At 39.1% G+C, this 14,572-nt stretch overlaps 1 long non-coding RNA gene across 15 annotated transcripts in view; it reads left to right on the forward strand.

Annotated features, from left to right (window-relative positions):
- Positions 1-507: 507 nt before the first annotated feature.
- The window catches only part of LOC141502077 (uncharacterized), a 48,072-nt gene continuing 34,007 nt past the window's right edge, over positions 508-14,572 (forward strand). For 10 of the 15 annotated variants that reach the window (XR_012472381.1, XR_012472380.1, XR_012472388.1 and 7 more), the window contains exons 1-7: positions 1,438-2,294; positions 3,123-3,275; positions 5,878-6,173; positions 6,373-6,519; positions 8,040-8,106; positions 9,944-11,619; positions 13,564-13,703. This is a non-coding gene — a long non-coding RNA (uncharacterized LOC141502077). The other 5 variants (XR_012472383.1, XR_012472387.1, XR_012472385.1 and 2 more) reach the window with 5 other exon arrangements.

Here is a 14,572-nt window from a genome sequence, read left to right on the forward strand (position 1 = left end):
CCTGACCAGTGCTCTATCCACCACCCAGCCACCCCTATTGTTATTATTACTATTTTATTTTATATTTATTTTGGGTCTTTTTTCTTTCGGTTTTTCCAGGGCAGTGGGGTTGGGGTGGCTTGCGTGGGGCCACTCAGCTGGGTGATTGTTGGGTATATGGGGCCGGATTTGGGCTTGGGTGCTCCTGGCTCCAGGGTTGGTGCTCCGTCTACTGCGCAACCTGGCCATGCCTACAATTATTATTATTTTTTTAATTTTAATTTTAATTCTTTTCTCTCCCCTCTACTTTATCGCTTATGTGGGCCTATATTATTTTTTGGGGGAGGGGGTATTATGTTTACTCTTAAACAAGAATATTTTAGTAATGTATAAAAAACATTATTTGTATAAAATAAGAATAAATAAATAAAGTCGTTAAAAGATTAAAAAAAAGAGGGTTTGGCAGAGTTTGTACCTAATAGACAAAAAAGAACAATAAAAATAGGCAACTTGCCAAGAATAAAAGGTTATGAAGTAAAAAAAAAACTTCAAAATTTTTTCTTTCCTTTCAGAGGATGGGTTGAGGATGAATAGTTAATCCCTCCTCACTAGAAGACTTTAAGTTAAGGTGAGATAACCACTTGGCTGTATTATTTCACTGGGTTGTCAGGTAAAGGTGAGGCTAATGCAACACTGAGAGCCCTTTGAATTCTAAGACTTTATAATATCTTGGTACCCTAGGTCACCAATTTTCTCAAATAACTAGATGAGCCTTATTAGGTATTTAGCTAGTCCTAAGGGGAGACATGATGTCCTGCTTCATCCTACTATAACATTATTAGAGATGTAGAAATTTTCTCCATTACAGGCACAAATTCTGAAATGGTGTAAAAATGGGCAACCTGAAAGGAGTAGAAGGATATAAAGTAAAAAACCAGAAACTCAAATATTATTCCTTTTCAGGAGAAGGATAGGCTTCCTCAGGATGAATAATTGATCCCTGCTTAGCTGACAACTTTAAGCTAAGGTGATCTAAACACCCATCTGAATTGTAGGTCTGAGCCTTCAGGCTAAAGGAACACTGAGGTCTCTTTGAATTTGTCAGTCTATGTTATCTTGGCATCTTATGTCACCAGAGGGTTTGTTGAGGCCATTTGCTGACAGTAGGGAGACATACTTTTCTGTTGGAACCTATATAACAAGTCAGAGATTTTACATCCTTTTGAGTCTTTTTTCTTCTAATCCCTTTAAATTAGTCTTTGCTTCTCTTCTTTGTTTCAAAGCTACATACAAAACAAGATGGAAGTTGAGCTTCTGCCCTTCACTGGGCTGAAACCTGATGACCTGAGAACTGAAGGACCAGTGGATCACATATCCAGTGAATTGTTGGCAGGATAATTTTCTTTTCCAAGTTAAGCATTGGAGGAGACTAAGTTCTATATTTGAACAGAGTAAGGCTCTTCAGTTCAATTACATACAAAGGAAAATTTTAATTATCATTTTGTAATATTTTTGAGTTCACTATTTTCTTTCTCCCTCCCTTCTCTTTTATTCTACTTTACCACAAAATATACATTATATGTGAATAATTATTTTAAAACATTAATTCCAAATAAGGATGAATAGTTTATTCCTCCTCACAAGAAAACTTGAAGATAATTACTTGACTGTCTTATGTCACTGGGTTGTCAGTTATTTGATGGGCTAAAGGAACACTGAGGGCTCTTAGAATTCTAACATTCTATGACATCTTGGTTTCCTTGGTCACCAACTTTCTCAAACAAGAAGATGGGTCTGTTAAGGTATTTCACTCTAATCTGAAGGGGAGACATGGTCTCCTGCTTGAACCCAATATACCATTATCAGAGACTTGAGAAACTTTCAAGACTTTACTCTTCAAATCTCTTTACCTTAATCTCTGTTCGTCTACTTTGTTTCAAATGACCTTATCATGAAAGATGGAGGTTGGGGTTTTGCCATTCTTTAGACTGGAATTCCCTCTAGTCCACTTTTATTATTCATCAATATTTAAATTGGATCGGTGATGAGCTGTCAAGTAAATTTTGGTGACGTGGAAATGGGGAGATTTCTGTGCTTTCTCTGGGAGAAAAAAATGGTGATGGGTCAGTATTAGAAGAAAGGGGAGAGATAAGGAATGCAGTAGAATGAGCTGAGGAAAGCAGAGTGGGTTTATTAGAGATGAATGGAGTGTCAAATTGAAACATGTGAAAAGGAACAATGGAGAAGTGAAGGGAAAAAGAGACCTGATGCCCTGAGAACTGAAGTACCAGCTTATCACATCTAATGAATTGCAGGTAGGAGTATTTTATTTTCAAAGCTTAAAACTACTAATTACTAAATTACTAATTTTTATATTTTCATAAAATTAATAATTTTTTATATATATCTATATATATGCAAGTGAAATTCATTAAAGAGAGTCAGGGCTGAGCAGAGAGACCAATCTCCCTTCCTCCTCAGGAGGGGAGAAGGGAAGGATGGGAGTGGAATGGAAGAGAGGGGAGGAAGAAGAAAAGGAGGAAGAAAAGGAAGGAGTAAGAACCTGAAAGAAGGACGAAAAAGAGACAGGAAGCTAGCTAGGAAGTAAGGAATTGAGTTGTCCATCTGATATGACAGTCAAGACCCTATTGGGACACATCCAACTACTCAGTGGTTGTTATTCAAAAGAGATATTTTCCTATAGATTCTACATTCCCCCTTCATGGTGTTTTCCTAATCAGTCTACACAGTGCAGGTAACTCCACTTAATCCACTCAGTTATTAGGAACTTATATTAGCATGATTTCTACCCTCTTTAGCTCTGCCCTTGGCCTGTACAAGGCTCAATCTAGCCACAGGGAAAGAGATAAATGCTAGATGTTTCCCCTTAAACTCTTCATCATTCTAAGAATTTCCCCTCTTAGTTCCCCTCTTCCTTCAAGGATGTGCCTTGTAAATCTACTTACTCCATCTAAGTATCATCTAAGTGACTTACTTGGTCACAAACTGACCTCCATATCTTTGTGACCCCCATATATATATATATATATATTAAATTCATATAATTTTTTTAAACCCAAGAGTTTAAGAGCCTTCAATGGACCTTCTTTTTTCCAATTATTTTCCCACTCTCTCTATTCCAGGCACAAAGTATGAACTGCTGCAAAAATGGGCAACCTGCAAGGAGTAGAAGAATATGAAGTAAGAAAAGGCTCAAATTTATTACTTTCTGGAGGAGGGTGGTCTCCCTCAGGATGGATAGTTGCTTCCTGCCCACATCAAATCTTTAAGCTATGGTGAGCCAACATGTTGTTAGTTTTGTAGGAGTAGATCTCTTTGAATTAAACTATTCTTTGACATCTTGGTATCCTATGTCACATAATGTTTTTTACAATTTTTTAACCCCATAGTATAAGACTCTTCAGTTGATCCTCTTTCTTCCATTTTTTCCCATCTCCTCTTCAGGCACAATCTCTGATCTTAGTCAAATTTTTTTTATCTACCTTACGCTCATATGTATTAAGTTATAGCAGCTTCTTTGCTACACTCCTGTTTTAGGGGTTCACTATATTTATTTGTACAATTTTTGATTGTTTGTTTATTTCTTCCTTTATTTTTCCAGTTATCTGCCAGAATAATTTTCAACATCTATTTTTAAGTCAATATGCTTTCAAATTACATGCAAGTATAATTTTTAGTATTCTTTTTATTATATATTTGACCTCCCTTCCTTCTCACCTTCCCTTTTAAAGCAAGTAATTTAAGACATTAAACACATTTCCATGAAAGTTATGTTGTGAAAGAGCAGAATAAAAGGGAAAATAAAACCACGAGAGTGAAAAAACATAAAATATAAAATAATCTTTAGCATGTGGATAGTGTATGTTTTCCTTGGCATGCAGAGTGCATCTTTCTCTGGATGTGAATGGTAATTTTAGGACTGTCTTTCATTTCCCCATTCCTGAGAAGAGCTAAGTTCATCATAGTTGGTCATCACCCAATGTTGCTATTGCCACAAATGATGTTTGCCTAGTTAGGCTTACTTCACTTAGCATCAGTTCTACCTTAGGCCCTTAGCCTGCAATCATAATGTGTATGGGCCATTGTTTAAAGCTTCAAAGATTCCCTGGGATGAAGAATGAACTTGAAGATATAGAAGTCAGTTTCTGACCAGGTAAGTCAAACTGTGACACTTAGAAATAAGTAGTTTTACAGGGGACATTCTTTCAGGAAGAGGGCAACAAAGAAGGAATTTCTTAGAATGATGAAGAGTTTGAGGGGAAACATCTAGCATTTCTCTCTTTCCCTGTGGCCAGATTGAGCCTCGAAGGAGCCAAGGGCAGAGCTAAAGAGGGAAGAAATCAAGCTAATATAAGTTCCTGAGAAAAGAACTGAGTGGATTTAGTGGAGTTACCTTCACTGTGTGAATTGATTAGGAGAACCCCATGTTGGGGGAATGTGGGATCTATAGGAAAACATATCTTTCAAATAACAACCACTGAGTAGTTGGATGTGTCCCAAAGGAGACCTGCCTGTCATATCAAATGGACAACACAATCCTTACTTCCTAGCTATCTTCCTGTCTCTCTTTCTTCCTTCTTTCACTCCTTTCCTTTTCTTCTTCCTATTCTTCTTCCTCCCCTCTCTTTCTTTCCACTCCCCTCCCTTTCCTTCTCCCCTCCCCTCCTGAGGAGGAAGGGAGGTTGGTTTCTCTGCTCAGCCCTGACTCTCTTTAATGAATTTCACTTGTATGTCATGGAACTCCTTTCTCTTGTTTCTCTTTCTTTCTAGTCTGTTTTTTCTCTCCCCCCTCTGCATTTGTCTTCTAAGGGTGGATAAATCTCACAGTATCTGAGCTTGTGGAAGGCCTTTATGGTTTGGGAAGAATCTCTTGAGGTAGTATCAAGGCTAAGAAGAAAACCTCACTGAATTGCTGGTATATTAAGTGAAAAGGGGTCCTTCAGGCTGAGTTCTTGTATTTCAGTGAGCTCCTGGAGTGTCAGTGTCTCCCTCATACTAATGTTGATATTGTGTGATATTTAGTGATATTTTGCAGGTGATGATAGCACTCGCAACAACTATAAGAATAACTAGCTCTGGCATTGTTTCTACACGGTGCCAGTTAGTGGTCACAGAACTTTACAGATAGCTCTTTTGATCTTTTTCTGTGGAAGATATGTGCTTCTATGACTCCCATTTTACAGTTGTGGAAACTGAGGTAAATGGCAGTTAAGTGACTTGCCTAGGAAAATCACATAGCTAGTTCATGTGTGAAGTCAAATTTAAACTTAGGTCTTCCTGAATACAGTTGCCTCCTCTCTATGAGGAATGACTAGTTATACAAAGTTTGATTTCTTTCCATTTCATGATTGTGACTGAGAAAGCTGATTTTTTCAGCACAAATAAATTGAAAGTTTTTCAAAGGGCACCTGAAGAATCTAAATAATGATACTTTTTTCCTTGAAATGTGTATGTGCCTTTCCATGAGAAAGATAAACTTTCTACATTATATATACATGTAAATGCAGCCATGTTTAGATGATGTCTATTTGCACATCTATTTCTGCATGTACAATATACAATATCCATGTGCATATGCATACCAACTTGTGTGTATTTATAGCCATATATACATGCCTATTCATATGTATATTCACACACAATCCTTCTGGGCTCCAAGATATTCTCAACAGAATTGCAGCTCTAAGTAGATAAGACAAGGCTTTAGGGCTTGACAGCACTATTCTTCCAATGAACTCAAGGTAGATTGTCTCCCTGGGTTAGAGTGAGGTGAGTACTTGGAGCCATTACCAGCTCCAAGGCGCCTATGAGGGATGAGAATGGGTCTGAGGACTTTGACATGGTTTAGTATAAAAAGTACATTTTCTCATATTCCAGGTAAAGGGCCCAGGGGAATACATTAAAACAAGAAGAAGAAGAGGAAGAGAAAGAAGAAAATAGAATGAGATTGCGCAGAGGAGGGGATTGTGGCTGCTCTGCTGAGCCTTCTGCACTACAGAAGCAGACACCCATCCATCCCTGAAAGATCCTACTGAAGAGAGATACTCACAGCACTGATCTGTGTCTAGCTGAAAAACAATTGAGGGTCTCAACTCCTCCACTGGATTTTGATCCTAATGTTGAGTCTGGGGTCATTTTCACTTGTGCCTGCTTCATGAGTCATGTGATCCCAGGTAGGCACCCATGATCTAGGGCTCTCTGCTTGCTTTTACAAACCTTACCCAACTGATGTGTATGTGTGTGTGTGTGTGTGTGTGTGTGTGTGTGTACAACTCCTTAAACCACGAAGAGATAACATCCTTCTTACACAATTGATGTGTATAACATTATAAACTAGAAAAAGATTTAACATCCTCCACATTTGTGATCCAGAGTCTGGAGGAAGAAAGTCCCAAGAAAGCCTCTAAGGATGGCAACTCACAAACAGGATGTTGTGCTTGATAGCCTTCAGCAGCTTCTCTTCAACATGAGAAATTCCAGGAGCATCAGAAGGTCCAAGAGGACCAGCAAGTATAAAAGGTACTGGAGCTGTTCTTTGTCTATCACAGACTATAATTATATGATGAATTGAGTTAGCTGAGAGAATGCAATGGAGTTGAACTATCCCATCCAGTCCCATGCCAGGGAGATAAGGTCTCCTTCCTAGTCCCCTTTCACCATAACCAGAGTGCTCAGGACTATGCTTTTCAACTCTTGCAAAGATTTGTCAGGCTTGACGATGAGAGGAAATGGAGCCTCTGACAAAACTTGTCCCCTCTTTGATGTGTGAAGGAACTATGAATTCCTACTATTCCTACTACTGAGTGAGCATCTCATCATCTGGGATCCAGGAAAAGATGTGTCCTTATTCCCCTTCAAGTAGTCTTCGAATATCTCCAGATTCTGTGAGGGATACAGGGATCCTCTGCTCTCAAACATCCGAGTCTGAAAGAATATCCCCTTCTCCTTTTGTAGAGCCAATACCCTTAGCAAAGAAATAAGTCATGGGGCTCTTTTATTCCCTTGGCTATTTTCTTAAGGCTTCTTTTTGCCTTTCTAAATAGCTGTAGAGAAAGGTGAGAGAATAATGAAACAGTCCCCTCTCTGTCCTCAGATTGCTTATATTTGTTCCTAGAGTACATAATTATGAGTAGCAAGTATAAAAGGACAATTTAGGTTTTCTCAGGAAAATGTCTTCTTCATTAAAGCCATCCAAAAGGTAATGGACCACTTTCTGACGAGGTAAGATAACCCTTCTCTTAGGAATTCTTCAAGCAAAGGTTGACTATACCCTTTTGAAGTATGGGTTAGAGGAAATCTTTTTGTTCGTTTTGGGTTGGACTACAGGACCACTGAGGAATATTTTAACTCAGAATCCAGGATTCTTTTATTCTGTCTTAATGTAAGTAGGCCCAGCCTTCTCTAAGTCACAGGCAGTGGCTCTCAAACCTCTGGCTCTCATTTGAACCATCTTTCATCATTGGATTCTCCTTGGCATCCCAGTAGAAGGCTGAAATATTCTACATCACAGTTATTTTTGAATGTTATTTTACTTTATTGTGTCTAATTACATTCAAAAGATAGTCTTCAACATTCACATCTTTTTGTAACCTTTTGAGTTCCATATTTTTCTTCCTCACCTCCTTTCCCTCCCACCCCAACAGAATAGCAAAATCTAAGATAGGTAATACATGTACAGTGTTTGTCATATTTCCATATTCGTCAGGTTGTGAAAGAAGAGTCATAACCTAAAGGACAGATAATCCATGAAATAAAAAATCCATAAAATAAGTCTTAGAAATATGAAAATAATTACCTTTGATCTTCATTCAGACTCGATTTTTCTCTGGAGGTGGATGGCATTTTCCACCACAAGTCTTTTAGAATTGACTTTGATTACAGCACTCCTGAGAAGAGCTCAAGTTTTCATAGCTGATCATCACCCAATGCTGCTATTGCTGTGTACAAAGTGGTCCTGGTTCTTCTCACTTCACTCAGCATCACTTCTACATCAGAGTTCTTCTCAATCATTCATAATTTATATTTCTTACTCCTTTCAGATTCGAAGATGCACTGAGATAAAGAACCAGCTCTTGGCTGAGGACTGGGAGGTCAGTGTGGGCCAAGGTAAGCAGAACTTTGAGACCTTAAGAGTGTAGGAAGTTTTACGAGGCCCATTCTTGAGAGAAGAGGATAACAGATTGGAAATTCTGAGTTTGAGGGAAAACATCTAGAGGTTCTTTCCCCATGGCCAGGTTGAGCCTTGGAGGAGCCAAGGGCAGATACAAAATGAGGGAAGAGATAATGCATGTATTACGTTGCTGAGAAAAGAGAGATTTAAGTGGATATACCTGTACTGTGCAGATTGGTTAGGGGAACATCATGTAGGGATATGGATTCTATTGAAAAAAATAACATCATAACATAATGGCTGGCATTTGTATTGTGCTTAAAACTTTTCAAAATACCTTCTAATAAAATCACTGGAGGAATTTTATATCCCAATGAGGACCCAATTGCCATTTCAAATGGACTACTCAGTTCCTTCCTTACTATTTTCCATTCTTTTTTCCTCCTTTCAGTTTCTTTCTCCTTTGCTTTCCTTCCTCCTTTCCTTCTTCCTCTCCTCTCCTCTCCTCATCCTTCTGCACCCTTCCCTCCTGAAGAGGAAGGGAAAGTGGTCTCTCTGCAGAGCCCTGACATCTTTAAATCCAGTTCATTTACCTGTCATGGAACAACCCACTTCCTAGTCTGTCTGTCTCTTTCTTTCTAGTCTCTGTTTCTGACACTCCCCCCCTCTTCATTTGTATACTAAGGGGGGAATTAGTTTCACTGAATTTTAGCATTGGCTTTGGGACTGTGGAAGTTCTTTTTGTTTGAGAAGAGCACTCCTGAGGTAGTAACAAGGCTAACAAGAAGACATAATCCCTGGATTACCAGGAGATTAAGGGAATATTGCTCCTCAATCCTGAGTTCACAGATTACAGGGAACTCCTGGAGTGTCAGTGACTCCCTCATTCTCATGTCTGTCTTGTGTGGCATTAAAGGATATTTTTCATGTAATGTTAGCACTAGTAGTAACAACAGTAGGAATGACTAGCTTTGGTATTGCTACTACTCTGTTCCAGCCATTGGTCTCAGAGCTTTACAGATATAGCTTTTGATCTTTCCCCCCCCTGGAAGATGTGTGCTATTATGACTCCCATTTAACAACTGGGGAAATTGAGACAAATGGCATTGAAGTGATTTGCCTAGGGAAATCTCATGACCAGTCCCTTTCTGAATGTGGATTTGAACTCATGTCTTGCTGACTCTAGACCTAATGCTCTAACCAGTGAGTCATCCAGCTGCCTCTTCTTTGGGCATGTATATCTGCTAAGAATGACTAGCTACACAAAGTTTTTCTTAACATTTCATGGTTGTGTTGATGGAAGATGGATTTTTAAAATTTTCAAAGGGTACCTGAAGAAGCTAATTGATGAAACTTCTCCTGGAAATGGACACAGAGCTGCCCATCAGAAATAAATACTTTCAGTGAAAACATGCACATGTATATGTATATATGTATGTATCTAGATGCACCCATGTCTAGAGATGCACACCCATCTATGCTTGGGATATATTTCTTGTGTACAGTGTATACACATGCACAAGTAAATTCACATGCATATATGAACACATGGACACATCTTTCCATATGCAGCTATATTCACACACAAGGGGTTCAAGGTATTCTCAACCAAATTGCATTTCAAGATAAGTAGGAAAAGGCCTCAAAGCTTTATAATCCTATACTGCCTAGAAATTTAAGTTAGATTGTAGCTCTGGGTTCGAGGGAGGAGATTCCTTGGAGCCACTGGCAGTTCAGGAAGAACCAATGGAGGGAAAGCTTGGTAGAGTGATGAGAAATGCTCTGAAGACCAAGCAATGATTTATTTTTACAGTCTATTTTCTTCAATTTTAGATAAAGGGACCAAGGCAATAGTTCACAAAGAAGAAGAAAAAGAAGACAGCTTGAGACAGGGCAGAAGGGGAGATCCTAGCTACTCTGCTGACTCCTTTTCACTACAGAAGAAGCCGACTAGTCAGCCCTGAGACCCTACTCAAGAGAGTTACTAGCACATTGAACTGGGAGCAAACTGTATACTGGGAAAAAAATTGAGGGTACTATTTCTTTCTCTGGATAGTGATCCTTAGCAAGGAGATGACAGATTTCAAGACATATTCTATCTCATGGGCATGGGACCATCATTCACTTATGGCTTCCTCTCTCAGGCCTGGTCCCTGACAGGTACCTCTACTTATAAAAAACTCACACAATTGGTGTGTATAACCTCCACATCTGTGGATCCAGAACATGGAGAAAGAGTTCCAAGAAAGTATCCATGGATGGAAATGCATGACCAGGATGTTGTGCTGGTCCAGCACAAAACATTCAGGAGTGTTAGCTTTTTTTACCCTCAGGAGAAAAATTTGCAGACATCAGAAGGTCTAGGAAGATCAGGAAATATAAAAGGGATTGCACATGATCTACATCTGGCACAGTGAATTGAATTCAGGAATGAGGAGCAATTTCCCATTAGTCTGCCAGCAATCCAGTGATACTGGCATCTTGTTAGCCTTGTTACCACTTAAGGAGAGCTCTAAAGACCTTACACAATCCCAAGTCAATGCTCAGATTCTGTGAGTTTAACTGACTGAATAAATGAGAGAACACAATGGGAAATGAGGTAGCGCTTCTGGGCCAGTGTCAGGAAGATATGGCCTCCTTCCTTGTCTCTCTTCACAGCTATATCAATCTTTTTTTTTTAAGATTTTTGGCAAGGCAAATGGGGTTAAGTGACTTGCCCAAGGCCGCACAGCTAGGTAATTATTAAGTGTCTGAGACTGGATTTGCACCCAAGGGCCCGTGCTTTATCCACTGCGCCACCTAGCCACCCCAGCTATATCAATCTTGAAGAAGATAGGAGGAAACAACAAAAGGATTAAATCTCTCTTTGAGGATGTGTGAAGAATCCATGAGTTCCCACCATTGGGTGGATCCCCAACCTGGAGGCCTCTATTTATTCCCCATTACCTAGTCATAGAACACCTGAAATTCCACCTAGAGATCCTGGGATCTTCTGTTCTCATTCCCCTGGTTCAGAGGGAGACCCCTACCCTCTTCTGTAAGGGAACTAAAACCCATTTCAATCAAGGCTAGCTACCTTATGGCTTAAAGCCATGGGGGTCCTTTTATCCCTGGATCATTTGCCTAGGGTTCTTTTGTCTTTGTGCAAGAACTGTACCAGAAAAGGTGAAAGAGCAACTGAGCCAAGTGACTGAAGCTGAAGTCATAAGTTGGAGACAGGGAAGAGTCCGACCATTTCACGTCCAGGGCACCTGTGCTTGGCAGTCCCATGGGAAAAGTGGAGAGAATTTGGGCAGTGGCCATTCTGGGGAAGTTGGAGGCAGTGCCTCATGGGCATGACAGCTAGATTCATATGCCTGGTGGGCATTATGCACCACTTGCTCCATTTCCTGCTTGGACAACCAACCTGGAAGGACCAAACACTGGCATGGACCAGTGGGGAGCAGGCCTGGGGAGAATAGTGTGATGACATCCCCAGAATACAGGCGCAGCTCTGGAATCTAATAGGGGTGAGTTCGTGTGTCTGCCCCTTCACAGGTGTGCATTAAGCACACAGGTTGTGCACCTTTGGCCATTTACCTCTCTACACATGAGTCTTGGTCACCCAGGGAACATAAAGTAGAGAGCAACATGATGGTGTTTTGCTTCAAGGGTACATAGAATGAAAGAAGGAGGTGGAGTTTTTCCCCTTTACTAGCCTGGAATGCCTACTAGTCCACCATTTGGTTCAATAATGAGTTGATAACTTTGCTGAGGTCCAAAAGTGGAAAAGCAGAAATAGATTGTTGTGCTTTCTCTGGGAGAAAAAAAAATTGGTCAGCAGTAGAAGGCCGAAGGGGAGAAATTAGGAATGCAGTAGAATGAGCTGAAGAAACCAGGGTGGGTATGTTAGGGATGACAGGGACATAGCTCTGAGAACTGAAGGTCCAGCGGATAATAGCCAATGAACTGCTAGTAGGATTTTCTTTTCAAGACTCAACACTGGAGAAAACTAAGTTTTATCCCAATAGTACAAGACTTTTCAGTGAACCCTCTTTCTTCCAGTTAGTTTTCGCTCCTTCTTCAGGCACAAACTATGAACTGTTGTAGCCAAATTCTTTCTACCTAGCTTAATTTCCAATGCAGTTTAGGCCCCTGTTTTAGGGACAGGCTACACTTATTTCTACATTTTTTTTTGATTTTCTTATGTTCTTCATTAGTTTGTTTTCCACTTATTTATAGAGATAATTTTTAACATTTGTCTTTGAAGAATTTTTATTTTTATTGAATTTTACAATTTTTATCCTATTTTTGTTTTGCACACCACCCCCACAGAAGGCATTCTGATATAGTCTTTATATTGTTTCTATCCTATACATTGATCAAAGTTGAAGAAATAGTCTTTGGTCTTTGTTTAAACTCCACAATTCTTTCTTTGGATACAGATGGTATTCTCTATAACAGATACCCTAAAATTGTCCCTGATTGTTGCACTGATGGATTGAGCAAGTCCATTAAGGTTTATCCTCACCCCCATGATGTTGCTATTATGGAATATAATGTTGTTCTGGTTCTGCTCATCTCACTCAGCATCATTTCATGCAAATCTTCCAGGCTTATCTGAATTCCCCTCCCTCCTGGTTTCTAATAGAACAATAGTGTTCCATGACATACATAGACCACGGTTTACTAAGCCATTCCGCAGTTGAAGGACATTCACTCGATTTCCAATTCTTTGCCACTACAACCAGGGCTGCTATGAATATTTTTGTACAAGTGATGCTTTTACTCTTTTTCATCATCTCTTTAGTGTATAGGCCCAGTAGTGACATTACTGGATCAAAGGGTATGCACATTTTTTTTTGCCCTTTGGGTGTAATTCCAAATTGCTCTCCAGAATGTTGGATGAGTTCACAGCTCCACCAACAATATATTAGTGTCCAGGAATTCTCACATCCCTTCTAATATTGAAGCTTGTCCTTTCTGGTCATATTGGCCAGTCTGAGAGGTGTGAGGCGGTACCTCAGAGAAACTTTAATTTGCATTTCTCTAATAAGTAATGATTTAGAGCAGAAAAATTTCAATTTTGTAAGATTTTTGAGTCTCACATTTTTCATACTCTTACCCTTTCTAGCAAATCCTATAAGTTATACATTTATGCTATACCTATTTTCAAGTAAGTTAATACCAGGAGAAGAAGAAAAAGCATGAAACATTAAACATCTTTTAACTTTTGAATATAGGATGCTTACATCTGTGTGCAGACTCCATTTTGCTCTGGATTAAATGGCATTTTCCATCATAAAGAAATTTTAGAATTAACTTAGATGTCTCCATTGCTGAGTAAAATTATGTTTATCAAAGTTGATCAACCACAGTGTTGTCCAGTTTCTTCTTACTTCATTCAGCATCAGGTCTGCAACAGAATCCTTAACTCTCAATCATTCATACTTTGTATTTGCTATGTTTTTCAGTCTCAAGGATTAACTGAGATGAAGAGTGAACCTTTCCACCTAAGATACTGGGGGAATATGTCAATCCCTGATTGGATACATTGGTGAGCAGGAGTGAGATGACAGTAGTCCTGAGGATGCCATTTGAGAGAAAAAGCAAGGTATGATAGTGTTGATTTTTTGGATCAAAATAGATAAGTGGGGAGATTTTATCCAAGGTTATTTAAAGAGTATTGAAAGAAGTGGATGTGAAGAGAGTAGAAGAGCTGAATAAAAAGCAGAATTACAGAGGATGGAAGACCACTACTAAGTCAGTATCCAATAAAGATGTTAAAAAGAAAAAAAACCTATTTGTATAAAAATATTTCTAGCTGCTGTTGTAGTGAGGGCTAAGATTAGGAAATTGAGTTCATGCTCATCAATTGGGGAATGGCTGAAGAAATTGTGTTACAAGAATGCAATAGAATATTATGCTGATAGAAATGATGTGCAGAAGATTACTTCAGACAAACCTGGAGAGATAAAAATTTGAGTGAGTAGAATCAGGAAAATAGTGTAAATAGTAACTACAATATTATGATGATTAACTGGGAATGACTTACCTAGTTACAGCAATACAAAGTCCTATCTGCTAATTAGGGCTTCTTTTTTTCAAGCCTTGGTGAGGACATAGCTTATTTTTCTAAGCCCCTTCTGCTTAGTCTTACCACCTACTTCCTTCATTGCATTTACCTCTACCCAAATCTTCCTATTTTCCCAACTTTCCCCTTCAGCTCAGTTTCAGAGACTACTGAAATAGCTCTTTTCCTATTCAGTAGCATTGGGTTTGTTCCCATTCTAAGTTAGAATCAGCAAGATGTAGATTTGAATCTCATGTGCTCTAAGAGGAATTGCTTAATTTCTCTAAGGTACAGTTTATCCCACAAAGTGCTTGATCAGATGGACTTGTAGGATTCTTTCTCGACATCCCATGACTAGTAATGTCAAATTTCCCCAATTATGATAAATGAGGGAAGGGAAGTAGTGAGTT

This window comes from Macrotis lagotis, chromosome X (genome assembly GCF_037893015.1).
Source record: "Macrotis lagotis isolate mMagLag1 chromosome X, bilby.v1.9.chrom.fasta, whole genome shotgun sequence".
Classification (NCBI taxonomy): Eukaryota; Metazoa; Chordata; class Mammalia; order Peramelemorphia; family Peramelidae; genus Macrotis; species Macrotis lagotis.